We start from the raw sequence: 16,475 nt of genomic DNA on the forward strand, positions 1-16,475 counted from the left end.
GGGGTAATCCAGAAGCGATTCAATTTTTTCACTGAAGCTGTGTGTAAAAATCGCATCGTCTTTGACATATTCCCTTAAGAAGCTGTAAAAAATATGCGACTTTTACGGAATAGGACTTTTTGCACCCCCTTACTATAGGAAACTTTAATGTAGGGAACACTTTTACCGACCCTTAAGGCGAAGAAACAAGAAGGTAATTTGCCATCCCTTTAAGGGGCTGAGAAAGTATATGCGACTTTTAGGAAAAAAACCTTGACACCCCGTTACAAAAGCGTGTCCGTACAGGAAACGCTTCTTCCGACCCTTAAGGGATGAACAAGCCGGTAAGGCAGAAATCCTTAATTTTAACACAAAACCAGAGGGAAAAAATACCAGAGGCTTGTAGTTTTGACCCAAAATAATCGAAAAGCGGAAAAATATTGAGAATTACATTTATAATTTTCCTATAAAATAGAGCGGAATACTTCAGAAAAAAATATACACTGCGTTTCTTTCCTTTGAACGTGGGAATTGTATTCCTGTTTGCTCCTTTTTTCCACGAGTTTCGATCAGGAGGAAGGAAGTGTGCAGTAAAGCAAAAAGGAAGACATATATAGGAGTCGACATATGAGAAGGAGAGGCGCTCGCTCCTTTCGACTGGAATCATCTGCCAGGTCGAATGACTTCACAAGACTATATATATATATATATATACGAAAACCCCAAAGAGTCCATAGGTCATATATAAAAGCAAAAATAAAACGAAATACCCTCTCTCTCTTTCTTTTTTTCTCGATCGGCCGTTTAAAATTACACAATATAATGCCGTATTCAGGGGGAATATGGTACTTGAGCAGGTGGTACACTGTCCAACTGCATTCTAGACACGGAAATTAAAACACCAGGTCCCTTAGCAACATGTGTTTTATTGTCTGGTGTTTTTTTACCCCTCTTCTCCTCCCGACAATAACAAAACCTGTCGTAACGAAATTCCTACTTTTTCACTCCTTTCAATCCAAAACGAATTTGAGAAGCATTTAATTACATTTTTAGTTTGACCAGACATTTTTCTACACGGGGAAGAGAATTTCGTGTTTTAGAAACATTCTTCTTCTTTTTGTTTTATAATCGAATGGGAAACTATAATTCAGTGGCTTGACCCAAATTTTTCGGTAACGCCTCCATAATCTACACGCCAATTGAATGACAAGATGACATAAAATTTGCTCGTGAAAAAGATAAGTTTCCCCACTTGACATGTACACAAACACACATTTATGAGCGTTATCGTGAACCGAATACATATATATACATTTATTCCGAAACTCGATATTCCTTCATTCAAATTATTATTAATGGCACTTGGGGACTTCACCGATCACAAAACTTTTTACTTGTTTATTTAACTCACAAAATATACACAGTAAAAAGTAAATCTTAATTTAAGAGCTGCCTTAAATTCAACACTGTCTGCTATAATGTTAAAGGATACGAAAAACGTGCGTAAATTCAACATTGACTGTCTTAAAAATGTTGCATCTTAATTTAAGGCAGCTTTCGTGTCTTAAAATAAGATTTTCTTTTTACTGTGTATCGTGTAAACCCCTCAATTAGACGTAAAACGTTTTTAAACATTTTTCCCAATTTATCAAATTTTCAAATTTAAAAAAACAATATTTAAAATTTAAGAAGAATAAATAGACTTCTTCTGAATTTTTCGAAATAAAACAAAAATAAATAAAAAATTATTTGAGACAAGTAATCGTTTATTTGAACCAAAATAAATTTTTCTAGTCTAGAAAATAAAGAAAATAGAATGAAAGAAATTATAACTTACTAAATTTAAAAAAAACTTGAAACTGAAATAATTACAAATGATTATAAATCATCTCTCTAAAACTAAAAATACACCGACCCTTGCGATTGGAAATCAACATTTTTCAAATTTTTCTCTTCTTTTAAAATTCTACACTCACACACACGCGATATTATAAAAGCTCTAGAAACGAAAAGCACTGCTTCCCCAAAATGCGTGTTGGATTTATATTTAGCGTCAAAGTGAGAAACGACGTTGGGTTAGAGTTTCAAATTTTGTTATCCCTTTTTGCTTTTTTAAGTCCAACCCATAGACTTTAAAGGCACTTAAATTACTGAACAAACGGGCGTTGAAGTTTTTCTCAACGAAATTCAATCAATTAATAAAAAAAAGAAAGAAAGAATAAAGAAAATATATAAACGAACGAATAATTATCTAAAACTCATTTCTCGAATGGCGTATAGTGCTATTGAGACAAGATATACATACAAAAGTAAATGAAACATGAGAGCCAGACACTCCTGTTGCGCTAATTATAATACGCATAATTTCGTCATTTTCAAAATTGAAAAAGTAGATAGAAATATTGTAATATTCTTTCTTTTTATTTGACTGCAAAAAAGCTGAACGAAATTTTAGTATTTAGAAAGAGTTTGCATTTTAAATTTAAAATTTTTTTAATCTGAATCTGAATTTTATTTTATTTATGTACGTTTCCTTGTCGTAAACTTTACTAAATTTCCTTATAGTAAATTTTACTATATTTTCATTCAATTTAATATAGTATAGTAGGGGAGGATGGGGCAAGGATAGTTAGTGGCTGTATTGCTTAAACGGCTTGTTCAAATTAGCGCGTCATTCATGATATTTTCGCGTCTTAACACCAAAAGATGATACTCTCTAAATCTGAATCAGCGAAAAAATCGCTGTTTTAACCAGTGAACGAAGTTTCCGCTAAAAAATAGTGGAAGTTACTGAAGATCAGTGGATGTCACTGAAGAAATCAGCCAACTCTGCGTGTGCGCAGAAGTGTCAAACACTCGTAGCGTAACCAATAATACGTCACCGCTGATGGTATACTGATGGTATACGTCTCAGTGGTATACTTATAGCTATTTGAATTAGTGACTATCCGCTGAGAATCAGCGAGGTTTCGCTAATTCAGATTTAGAGAGTAGTAAAAATTGGAAGTCAATCTGCCACCATTTGCGAAGTTAGGAGTTTATTTTTAAAAAACACCTGTTTTTGAAAAATGTCAACGGAATCTTTGTCACGTTTTATCATATTGTTTTCTTTATTAGTGCTTCCGAATATTTATTTACGTAAGTGTTTTTTGGAGTGGAATTTCCTGCTGAACACGAATATCGTATTTATTTGCAATTAAATTCACGTCGTTTCACAACAAAATTATGAATAATTGAAATATGGGCTCCTTTTCCCCCCACGGGGTAAGGATAGTTAGAGCTAATATGGCACAGTACAATCCTGCTAATGCGACTGTAAATTATAAAAAAATGTTTAATTGTTCTTTTTAGGCTGATATACATAACAGTGCGTAATTATATACGGAAAACAAAGCTTATTGACCAAGAAATTGGTAGTTGTCTGAAGAAAATTGGTTAAAACTGAGATTCAAGTTCAGACGAATTTTAATGCAATAATTAAAATTCAGAAAATGTTCAATACATATTGTTAATAGTGAGATCTTATTTTGTTTTAGAAAAAAATCCATTTATATAATTTTGTAATTATTTATTAGCTTTCGCCCGTCGACGACAGGCATCCTCAGATAATTTTAAACTGAAATTACATACAATTATTAGTGAAAGAATTATATCGAAAAATATCTGGAAGAACATAACCAATAACTTACCAAGAAGTCTTCTTCTTCATAACACCTGTCAGTCTTATGAAAAGATGGATTAAAGAACAAAAACGTCTGAGGAGACTAAGAAATCAAAATCGGTTCTTACTACGTTGTAAATCAAGTGGGTTTCTTCCTTCTCATTTAATTAATTTGAAAACTAATTTATCTTTTAATAATTTTTCGGTAAAAAAAGTTTAATGAAGTAACCTTTAACTACAAAATTAGTGCTCTTAATTTTGAAATTAATGATACTAATAAGTCTGTATCAAATTTGCAATCCTTCTTGGTAAATTTAAAGAGAAAAATATCTTAATTGATTAATGACCAACAAATATCTCATAATTTTTTTACTTTTCAAGAAAATTTTTTGGATGTTTATCAAAAACAGCTTATTAACAAAGGTATTTCGATATTTGATTGGTTAAATAAGAAATATTACAATTTTCATTTTAATAAAAAGCCAAATACGAAATGGATTAGAAACTTATCAAGTGTGACCTGCTGTTGTTGAGGACGCTCTGACCATGACTGAGGAGAGAATGAATCTCATCCCAGTAAATAAAAGGGATGTTTTCAGAAGCAGGTTAATAAGTGCTTTACAAAATTATTTTAACAATAATCACAATATTTTTAACAATTGTATATATAATACTATTGGTAATAAAACTAGACAATTTTTTAAAGAAAATAAAAACATAGTAGTTTGTAAAGCCGACAAAGGTAATGTTTAACCCTCTTAAATGATGGTAATATTTATAAACAATTAAATAAAGATCCTACTCAAATTATCCAAAGACGGATGAATGCCAAGGTTGACTTGCTTCTCAAGAATTCCTATATAAATTGTCCAATGTCAAAGTTCGGTAGCTCCTAAATTTTACGGTCTGCCAAAAATTCATAAACCACAGTTTCCAATGAGACCTGTCACTTCTTTTAGTGCACATGAAAATGACCATCTATTTAATTTTGAAGCAACAAACATCACTTGTAAGGAACACAATTACAGACGATGGAAATTTAGAGACATGTTTCACATTCTCAGATCCGAAAACTCTGTTAACAAACAAACTGATTTAAATAATTTAAATCAGTTTTATCATTCGTTAATTCTCAGCACTAATTAACCAATGTATTCATTTTATTTAAAAAAATTTTCTTAAATTGCTGCTGTTGTGAAATTTGAATTTACCTACTGTATAGGTTTCTTCCTTACCATGTATAGAGGTATTTTTAATCTCCACTGTTTTCCACTATTGCATTTAAACAAGAGGGATCAAACATGCAAGCACATGTTTTTTCTTTCCCTTCTTTTTTTCCGTTTGTATTTTCAATAATGATCAACATGTTCTTAATTAAATGTGTCTTTGTTGACAAATTAAGAGATGAATTTTTAACATATATATTCAATAGTTTTCCGCGAAGAAACCTTCTTGGTAAGTTATATAGGTTATGTTCTTCCAGATATTTTTCGATATATTTCTTTCACTAATAACACAGAACCACAAAGGGAAATTGAGGTTGACATGTTCTAAGCATAAGTGGCCTTTATGTTTTTGGGGTAGCTGATTGCGATGCCGGTATCCGTATGACCCCATCAGGTCAGTATCAAGGTCAAATCAATGTCAAACACCTTATTTTGCAATATTTAATTTTTTTGAACCCGGATTCGAAAAGAGCGGTAAATTTTACGACCGAATACGTTTTGACCATTTTTATAAACTAATAGAGATGTGCAAAAAGCTCGAATTTTTGAGTACTCGAATGGATTCGAGCTTTTAAATGACAAAAAAACTATTAATAAGTAGAAAATTTAGAATTTATGGGAATGAAAGTCAATAAATCTTCAATTTCAAAGTGTATTTCAATTTGCTAATTATAATATATGCGAAAATTATATGATTTTTCTCTAGAACTTGAATTTACTTAAGAGCTCGAATGCACTCGAGTACTCGAAACGTTTGAGTACTTGAAAAAATTCGAGTGCTCGAAATTATTCGAGCTTTTTGCACAGCTCGGCTCGAACTCGGCTCGAGCTCGAACTGATTAGGCTCGGCTTGGCTCGGCTCGAAAAATGAAAAGCTCGAAAAAGATCGATCGAGCCTCGAGCTTCGAGCTTTTTGCACTTTTTTACAAATAAATAAAGTTTACTATATTTCTGTATAGGAAATTTTACTATATTTCCGTATAGTAAATTTTACTGTATTTCCACACAGAAAATTTAGTAAATTTGATTATATTTTCTTATTTTACTATATTTCCATACGGTTAATTATTACTTATACGGTAAGTTTTACAATAAGTAAATTTTATTATATATCCTTATAGTAAGTTTTACTATATTTTCATAAAGTACATTTTTACTATATTCCCATATAGTAAATTTTATTGTAATTTAATACACTATATTTTACTATGTAAATTTTATAAATTTTTTATTATCATTTTTCGATTACTGCTTTTGGGGTTTTGCACTTTTTCTGCAATCACCTCCAGGTAAATTTTACTGTATTTTCTTTAGGTAAATTATACTATAAAATAAATTTTAGTAAATAATTGATTACAAAATTCAGGAATCAAAAAATCCATAAATTTTAAAAGTTGTAGAAATTTGTGACGCAGTTTTACTGTATATCTATAACGTAAAATCTAAATCTTACTTTACTAATTAGTAAAATTTCTTTTTTTCCTAGAAATAAATTTCTCAATCCATTATCTGGATAATCGTTTCGGGAAATTAAGTCACCGCACATTTATTATATCGACGTTTCTCTAAAATTGAAGAAAGCTCCTTTCAAATGGGTACAATTTTTCTCTAGGCTTCCAATTTTCTTCTCTTAGATTACAGGATCAGATGTCTCGGGACAGGGGAGGATTTACTATTCTCTCTCTCTCTCTCTCTCTCTCTCTCTCTCTCTCTCTCTCGCTTGTTGAAATTAGAGTTGATGAGGGAAACTTTTTTTCCAAAATAAGAATATTACTATTACTTATTATTTTCTATTACTTCCTTATAGAGGAAGTATTGTAATACCAAAATTTTTCGAGTTCGATTTTTTGACATATCTTTATGTTATTCGACCTCAGGAGTTCAAAAATGACATTTTTAAAAAATGTCATTCCGTGTGTGTGTGTGTGTGTGTGTGTGTGTGTGTGTAAACATCATATTTTCATAAATATCTCGAAATCATGAAGAGCTTTTGGGTTGAATTTTTTCTTAAATTGTAGATCTCACCTGCGGACATAAAGTGAGAGTACTTTCTGATATATTAATAAAGTTTAACTAAATTTTTTTTTTATTTTTAATTTTGCAAAAAAACGTTTTTTGTCCATAACTTAAAAAAAATGTTAGGACACCTATAAATGTTTTCCATAATTTTGTAGAGTTTTTTTAGACGCATTTTTTGAGCCCTAATTGAACATTTTTTGTCCATATTAACCGGAGTTATTAAACTTTTAAAAATCAAAAATTTTGGAAAATAAGACTTTTTTGAAAATTTTGTTAAAAAACGTAGAAGTAACTTTAAAATTATCGTTATCAACTCGTAGAGCATTAAAAAACGCTTCGATTGACCTATTTTTGAACCTAATTCGTTAATAAATTTCGAAATTATTTGTATTTTAAAAACCAAAAATTGTGAAAAATGTAGTGTTGCCGCGATACGAGACGAGGCGATAATTTCAACTGTCTTGTCTTGTCTCGTTATTATAGGGCAAATTATCGTCTCGTCTCGTGTTTCGAAAATATTACACATTATCGTCTCGTCTCGAGAATGCTACACATTCTAGTTTTCTCTCGTCTTTTTTTCTGTCTTTTTCACCTTTTTTATAGAAGTATTGTAAAAAATTTGACGTGTTTATTTTTATTAATGCTAATATTTATCTTAGATATACATATGTCTGTAAAATTTTGTTCGCACATTACGAAAAAATGACTTGGTGATTAAGGTGAGACTTGGTAGTCTTTCAGGTATTAGTCTGGTTTAAAATTTTAGCCATATTGGAATAAAAAATGTTAAGCTGAACAATAGTTACAATTTATTTTCAAATAATCAAAAATGCAAATTTTTTTATTTTTTACATTAAAAAAATTGTTTTTGTCTCCAATAACTAATTACTTGTTTTGTTTATTATCAAATAAATTTTATTTGATTCAAATTCTGAATTCATTGGTTCAAAAATAATTTATTTCAGAAAAATAAAAATTATTTTATTCAAGTTCGAGGGGGTATTTACTTGTGTATTAGCGTGTACGCTCCTCCCGTAGTAGTCACTTAATAGAGTGTAATAGAGCATTATTACGTCAGTGTAATACTACATAATATAGAGGTAATATCCTGTAATAATCAGTAATGCCCTGTAATAGTTCTGTAATACCCTATAATACTAGATAATACGCGTAATAGCAGGAAAATTTAGTGTATTAGAGTGTACACCATTTTAACCACACGGAAAAAATTTCATGACGCGAACGAGCAATATTGGGAATATAATTAAAATGAAAAACAACATAACCCACGTTTGGAATTAAGCTCAACTACATTAGCCGAAAGTTTAGCCAATTCAGTGATAGTGAGCTTTGGTTGAGTGCAATTCGTCAGCCATATTGGAAGTATATGCACGGAGAGAAGGTTGAACGTAAAATCACGGTGTAATCAGAGTCTTAGGCGATGAATGGAAACTCATCATAATTTTCTACAAGATGTAGCGCTCTCTGACGGTTACTGTCACTGCCACTTGCGATTCGTGAATGGAAAAACTCGGTGAAATCACTCAGATTTACCGTGAACTTTCCCCCTCTTTTAACCTTCTGAATTAGACACTGTCTTTTACGGTTCAAATTTCTCTCCGTGTGGAAACCTGCCGCTCCTACGGCTCCTACCAAGAAATTTTTTTGACAGCATAAATATCAGTTTTGTGTTTTTTTAGTTTTAAAACAGTATTAATTTCAATAATTTACTTTCATATGGTTATAATTTGAAACATACAATTGAAAAAAATTAAAAATCATTTTAGGGTTAGGTTGTCTATCAAGTAAAATTCAATATCGCTCGCTCGTTTTTGACGAAATGTTTAGCTGTTATGGCGAAAAATTTCTCCATTTCAGTTGTACTTTTTTTCCGTGCAGTAATTACCCCCTCGTTCAAGTTCAAGTGAATATTTTCTTATTTGATTCAAATCAAATAATTTTTTAAAATATAAATATAAAAGTTGCTAACTTGTTTAGATAAATATAGAACCCATTTTCACAATAATATTTAAAAATAAGCAAAGAAACTGAATTTATGAGCCAAACCCAAATTTTTTACTTTCACAATTTTTTAAAATTTATTTTTCCGTTAAATATTGCTCATTAACAAAAACACTGAAAAATGAATTAAATTTCAACTTTTAGTTAAAAAAGAGTTTATTTATTAAATATTACACAGTGCAACAGCATTTTTATTTCTGGGATCGCATAGGGTGATTTTTATAGGTTTTTTGATGCCGAAAGCGAATCCGTAATCAGAATTGTTCCATCACCATAGATTTTTGAGAAATTTGACCTTGAAAATTGAAAAAAGGCCGTTTTTGAGGTACTTTTTGGTTTTTTATCAGGGTATAAAAATTTTTTCTAGGGTTATCATTATATGCGTACGAAAGCCCATATCCTCCTTAACAATTTCCAATTTGGACCTTTCAAAAATATCTATTTTTCGATGAGTTATCTTTGTTTGAAGTTCGCGTCGCATCGTAAAATCAGCAAAAATGCCGTTTTTGAGGTATTTTTCTGTTTTTTATCAGGGTACAAAAATTTTTCCTAGTGTTTCAATGATATGCGTACGAAAGCTCATATCCTTCTCAACAATCTCCAATTTTTGACATTTCAAAAATATCTATTTTTTGACGAGCTATCCTTGTTTGAAGTTCGCATCGTAACGTCAAATGGGATAACAGTGAGAAAAATATTAACATAATATTAATATTATTAATATTAACCTATTAAATCTCAAGAAGATACCATTATTCATTAAAGAAACTATTACATTCTTAGGAAAATAAAAATAAATTGACCATTGTTTTTTTTTGTTTATCATTATTTCAAATTTTTTAACAATAATTTAACAAAAACAAAGAAAACTCATCGAAAAATAGATATTTTTAAAATGTTTAAATTGGAGATTGTTGAGGAGGATGTGAGCTTTCGTACGCAAATCATGAAAAACCTAGAAAAAATTTTTGTATCCTGATAAAAATCCAAAAAGCATCCCAAAAACGTCCTTTTTTCAATTTTCAAGGTCAAATTTCTTTAAAACCTAGGGTGATGGAACAATTCTGATTACGGATTCGCATTCAGCATCAAAAAACCTATAAAAATCACCCTATGCGATCCCAGAAATAACAAAAAAGTCAAATTCTGTTGCACTGTGTTATGTATAAAAAAATATAATTTATATAAAATATTTATAATTTCTTCACAGGAAAAAAAAATTCTGACTCCGTTTACACCTTAAATTCAGCCTCAAAAAGAGGCTGAAAGTAAAACTTTTTTTTTAGTGTGTTATATTTTGTTTAAAAAGACTATTAAATGCAACGTAAACAATAAAAGATTTTAGTATACATATATCTATCATATTTTATATATGTTAAGCGTAACTATATTTTCAGAATAAAACTTTGACATTTAAAAAAAATTCTCGTCTCTCGTGACACCTCTCTCGTCTTGTATCGTTTTAGCGATAATTGAGGCGTTCAGTCAAATAACTCGATCTTCGCTCGGCTGAAATTTGTGAAGCCAGTCAATGGCATGAAACATAGGGGGAAAAAAAATTTCAAAATTTCGATATTTGAAAAACGCTATCTTAAAGAAAATCAAAAAGCACAACTTTTTTCTTATTGTCATTTTCTTATAGAACGATTATTTTTTACAAAAAAAAAAATAAAAAGTGAAAAATTTTTATTCTGAAATTTAATGAAATTTTAAAACATAAATCGCATTATCTACTACAAATATAAATGAATTTGATTGCAATTTGGTATGTCACGAGTCGTTCAATTTCTAGCATGCGCGCGCCGGTCTCAGTGCTGTGTAATTTAAACGGACCAAAGTCATTGAATATTGTGTCTTTCGGGGCGATAAATATGTTTCACACATCCCTGAAATCGCCTTGGAGGCGTGGCTTATGCGTTGAACGACTCGTGAGTTTTATGATCTTGAAAATTTTCGAGAATTGAACGACTCGCGAGAACTCACTGTAATTTATTTGAAATTTTCCAAAAAACTTCCTTAAATATTGAGGAACAACTTTCTCACTGCAACTTTGCTGAACTCAAAACTTCCCCGCATACTTTTTCTCGTTGAAAGTTACAAAGCTTCATTGTTGACACGTCATCATTTATAATAAAAAAAAATATAAACAATGAATAATTTTTCAAAATTTAAAGACTTTTTCAGTTTCAGGAGACCCTAATGAGTATACATACCAAATTGCAATCAAATTCATTTATATTTGTAGTAGATAATGCGATTTATGTTTTAAAATTTCATTAAATTTCAGAATAAAAATTTTTCACTTTTTCGTGAAAAAATCGTTCTATAAAAAAATGACAATAAGAAAAAAGTTGTGCTTTTTGATTTTCTTTAAGATAGCGTTTTTCAAATATCGAAATTTTGAAATTTTTTTCCCCCTATGTTTCATGCCATTGACTGGCTTCACAAATTTCAGCCGAGCGAAGATCGAGTTATTTGACTGAACGCCTCAATTACAAAAATACTTTCTCGTCTCGCCTCTTGCCATTATCGCGGCAACACTAGAAAAATGACATTTTCTCAACTTTTTTGTTTAAAAATTTTTATTTAACTCTTAAATTATTGTAACTATCTTGTAGGGTATTTAAAAATACATTTATTGACTCAAAATTCAATCACTTTTACCATATTTATAAAAAGTTATTCATACTCTCTAAATTTGAATCAGCGAAAAGTCGCTGATTCACCAGCCCAGAGTATGCAGCTGATGAAACAGCGTATATACGCTGGAAAATCAGTGCATATACGCTGTTTCATCAGTGTATATACGCTATTTCATCAGCTGCATACTCTGGGCTGGTGAATCAGCGACTTTTCGCTGATTCAAATTTAGAGAGTATATTTCTATTATTTTTATCTCCATGAGGAAGTAAAGTGTTCATGAAATGAGCACCAAAATTATAAAAAAAAGTTGTATACAACTTGGCAGCGGTTTTCTATTATTTTTATCTTTATGAGGAAGTAAAGTGTTCATGAAATGAGCACCAAAATTATAAAAAAAACATACAACTTGGCAGCGGTTTTTTTTTCTTTTTGCTACGTCTGCGACAAATTTCACGACACCTACTATAAAGATTTTCACACCAAAATGGCTAATACATGTAATTGCGTCTACGTGGGGGAGGGGGGGTTAAAATTTCCAAAAAATTGGTCTACGTAGTTTATGTACGTTCCCTAACAAATTTTGTTTGTTTTTTAACTCCTTCGCACTACTAATTTGGTGTTATGCCAGTTTTCTGCCAGTACTAATTTTAATACCTTTTTAACTCCGACGTAGTACTGATTCGGTTTTAGAGTCAGTATACTGGACTGATCGGGTTCCGAAAGTCATTTCTACTTGGGACTAAAAATTATCAAAAATTTTATTATTTAATTTGTAATCGAATTCGCACTCTGTGAGCAAGGTCAATAAAGTGCCCATTATCCCGTGTAGAAATTGACCTACTAGGGCCATAGTAAGGAATGAAACGCCGCGCCCGATCAGGGCCAGATCGGGGCGACAAGAAAATGTGGATTTCCTGATCAGGGCCACATCGGGCGCGGCGTTTCATTCCCTAATAGGTCGGCCCTATCCGGCCCTGATCAGGGCCCCAGCGAAATTTCTACACGGGATTGCCCTAGGGTAATTAATGGGTACTTTATTGCCCTAAGCCTAGAGTAATAATGGGAACTTTATTGCCTTAGGTTAACAATCGGTACTTTATTGCTCTAGGGCAATAATGGGCAATTTATTGACCTAATAAAGCAATCGACATTTATTTCCTTGATTCAACTATAAAATACATTTGTTTGAAAACAAATTTCTCTCTGAGTCAAATAGTAGTTTCGTACAAATCCCATTTGTTGAAAAAGAGATTTTAGAAAAGAAAAATTTTATTCATTTCCTTAAGGTTTGCCATTTACGTCATCTTTTAAGCCGTCTCGACGGTTTTCCTCGAGTGCATCCATAAACAAACACTTGTGCTTCTCCCACTTACGCATGTGTGTAACTATAGAGTGTGTGTGTGTATAAGCACAGTGCACTCAACTCTTAATAACACATTCATATACCTGCGCACATGAATCTTATATGGCAAAAGTGCAGATTGAGCTTGAGGGAGTTGTGAAACTGAAGCCTAGCGTGCACATACCGATTACACACTGCACCCACACGGTTTGCTTAGGGTCGAGGGAAAATACAGAAAAACTCTTCCCAGTTTTGTCAAGGGTTAAAAAGAGTCTCACCCTTCAGATTCTCTTTTTTTCATCTTTTTTTCTTCTCTTGCTTCCTTGCAATTCTAGATGCGTTATTAATATGCTGACTACATTCAACCATTTTGCTTTCTCTCTCTTGTTTTTTATCTCTTTTTCTTTCTCTCTTTCTTTCTTTTTTTCCTTTTTCTTACTCTCAAGCCTCGGACTCACGCTACTATATTGATACTTTTTGACACTTTTTTCACCTCATAGAATTATTTGGCTACTCTTTTTGTAAATAAGTTACTTATGACACTTATTTCGTTAAAAAATGTCTCTAGATTCAATGTCTGTTTAAAAATAATTATAGAATTAGAAATATTCTCGAACATCTTGAGATTCAATATGGAGGTGCTACTCTCAACCTGCGAACGCCAAAGTCACCGCTAGATGGGAGTTCAGTTTCCAGGAAACCAGATTCGACGCCATCTAGTGATGACCTCCCAAGCAAAAATTTCTGTCAAATGCCAGTATTCACAACTGGCGCAGTATTGCACCAGTACTGGCTTCATTAAAATTTCTGTACTACGCCAGTACTGCCCTTTAAGGCTGGTATGCCACTACTGTGCCAGTATTGCGAAAACAACACTGGCAAACCAATACTATGCCAGTACTGTGCCAGTATTGCGAAAACAACACTGGCAAACCAGTACTACGCCAGTACTGTGCCAGTATTGCTAACACGGTAAACTGACAATAGTCAGTTAGGAACTAATTAATGGAAATTTATGCGGTAATTTATAGAAATTTTCGCAATAATTCGTAAAGATATGTTCCACATAAGTTACTATTAAAAACTTTTATTTTAGCAATTTATGGAAATTTTTGCAGTAATTTATAGAAATTTTCGCAATAATTCGTAAAGATATGTAAAGCAAAAATTATCATTAAAATTTTGGATTTCAGTCATTTATGGAAATTTTACGGTAATTTATGGAAATTTATGCGGTAATCTATCAACATTTTGACGATAGTTTATAAAACTATGTAAAACACAAACGAGAATTAAAAAAATTATTAACATCGGTAATTTACGGTAATTTATGGAAATTTATGAGATAATTTATGAAAATTTTGACGATAAATTTTTAACTAAAAAATTTAACGTTGGTAATTTATGGAAATTTTTGCGGTAATTTATGGAAATTTATACGATAATTTATTAAAATTTGTAAAACACAAATTAGACCTAAAATATGTAATGTCGGTGATTTATGGTAATTTATGGATATTTTAGAGGTAATTTATGAAAATTTATTAGGTAATTTACTTATTTGGTTTTTTTGAATTTAGTTCAATTAAATAATAATTTAACCTAATTACGCAGTTAAACGCTCTTTATTAATTGTAAGTGTAAAAGGTGTCGAAAATTAAAATTTATTATCCTGTAGCTTCGATAGGGTAGTGGTTAGAGTGTTACACGGAGAGAAGGTTGAACGTAAAATCACGGTGTGATCAGAGTCTTAGGCGATGAATGGAAACTCATCATAATTTTCTACAAGATGTAGCGCTCTCTGACGGTTACTGTCACTGCCACTTGCGATTCGTGAATGGAAAAACTCGGTGAAATCACTCAGATTTACCGTGAACTTTCCCCCTCTTTTAACCTTCTGAATTAGACACTGTCTTTTACGGTTCAAATTTCTCTCCGTGTAGGCTAGAAGTCCGTAGGTCGTAGGTTCGATTCCCCACAGCGGCAAATTTTATTTCGTTATAGGTTTGCGTTTATTCTGCGTTGTAAACATTAATTTGATTAAAAGTTAAAAGTTGGGGATTATTACATGTTTGCAAATATAAATAAATTTTTTTTTATTTTATTTATATTGAATTTAAATAAATTTTCCACTAGATTGGAAAATAGACGGTCTGGTCTGATTCAGGCCAGCGCCAGAAGATTTTTCTACACGGGTACTAAACCAGTACTGAACCAGTACTGCGCCAGTACTAAATATTTGAATAAATAGGAATTTGGAATCTTTCTCTCTCTCTCTCTATTTTTGCAATCGTCTTTCTTTACTTCTATATTTGCCTCCTTTCTCTCTTTTCAGTTTCGTTATATACTTCTGTACGTCTGTCATATACTGGGCTCACAAAGATGGATTTTCTCCTCTCTGCTGCATTTTGAGACACCAACTCGCGTTCCCTTTCTCGCCTCATTCCTTTTTCTGTGAGTCAACTCGAACTCCAATCACAGCCCCTCTGGAATCGTTCTCAACGTCATTTCACTGCGCGACTCTTTTGTACAAAGTAGAAAAAAAGAAGAAAAAAATATAAACGATCGTGTTCGTTTATTAAGCGATGAGTGCGAGACAAGTATTACACACATGTCATTGATATGCATATTATTCTTGTTCTCTTTAACGATAAAAAAAATCTTGATATTTCCAATTTATGGTTACAAATAAGCACAAAAAAGTAAAAACAGTTATTTGTATCGAATTAAATTTTTTCAATGTCCATTAGGAAAAAATGTATTAGAAAAAGTTTTTTAATTAATTAAATGTGACGCAATCCGAAGAAAAATACCTAAATAATTTTTAGGTTATGTTTATGTCACTTTTGCCTTAATTAAAAAGTTACAATTTTAATTGTGTAAAAGTAAAATCAATTTTTATTAATTTAGATGTGTATTTTTGTTTCAAAAATAACAAACATAACCTAAAATTTGTTGCTTCTTAGGCATCTTTAAATGAATTTAAATCAAATCTAATTGAGAAAAGGAAATTAAAGATAATTAATAAAAAATAAATTAAAGATAATTAATAAAATGTAATTAAATTTAATTAATGAAATGAAATTAAAAATCAGCAAATTGGAAAAAATATACAAAATACTTCCATATTTTCCAACAGACATTAATTTTCGGAAGTGTTTAAATTGTATCCTCTTATCTCTCATTTATATAAAAAGTGATATATGCAGACACGTTTAAAACTGGATTTAAAGTGAGAGGGGTAAATAAGATAAAAGTGATGAAGTTCGTGTTTGATAGAATAGTTTTGATATAGAACACACGATAGAACGAATGAGAGTATATCAGTCAGAAATTAGATACGGATTTCATTTCGTCTTTTATAAAGAGATAAGATGGTCCCATCGATATTGCAATAAAATGAGGAACATTTGATGGGCACTATAAACTTTTCAAAAGAAAAAGAAGGGAAAGTTAGTCTCCGTATATTATATAAAAGACGAACCAACTTAAAAGAGAGGTGACTCATCGTCTCATAGTAGGCGTACATAAGAAAATAAAAAACTATTATTTCACCTATCAGACGAAACTGTACATTTTATTA

General features: G+C 31.2%; 1 protein-coding gene across 5 annotated transcripts in view; it reads right to left on the minus strand.

The window, feature by feature from the left end:
- LOC122509863 (rap1 GTPase-activating protein 1) overlaps positions 1-16,475 on the minus strand; it is a 412,641-nt gene that overhangs the window by 42,381 nt on the left and 353,785 nt on the right. The window lies entirely within an intron of this gene.

This window comes from Leptopilina heterotoma, unplaced genomic scaffold, assembly GCF_015476425.1.
Source record: "Leptopilina heterotoma isolate Lh14 unplaced genomic scaffold, ASM1547642v1 Lhet_63, whole genome shotgun sequence".
NCBI lineage: Eukaryota > Metazoa > Arthropoda > Insecta > Hymenoptera > Figitidae > Leptopilina > Leptopilina heterotoma.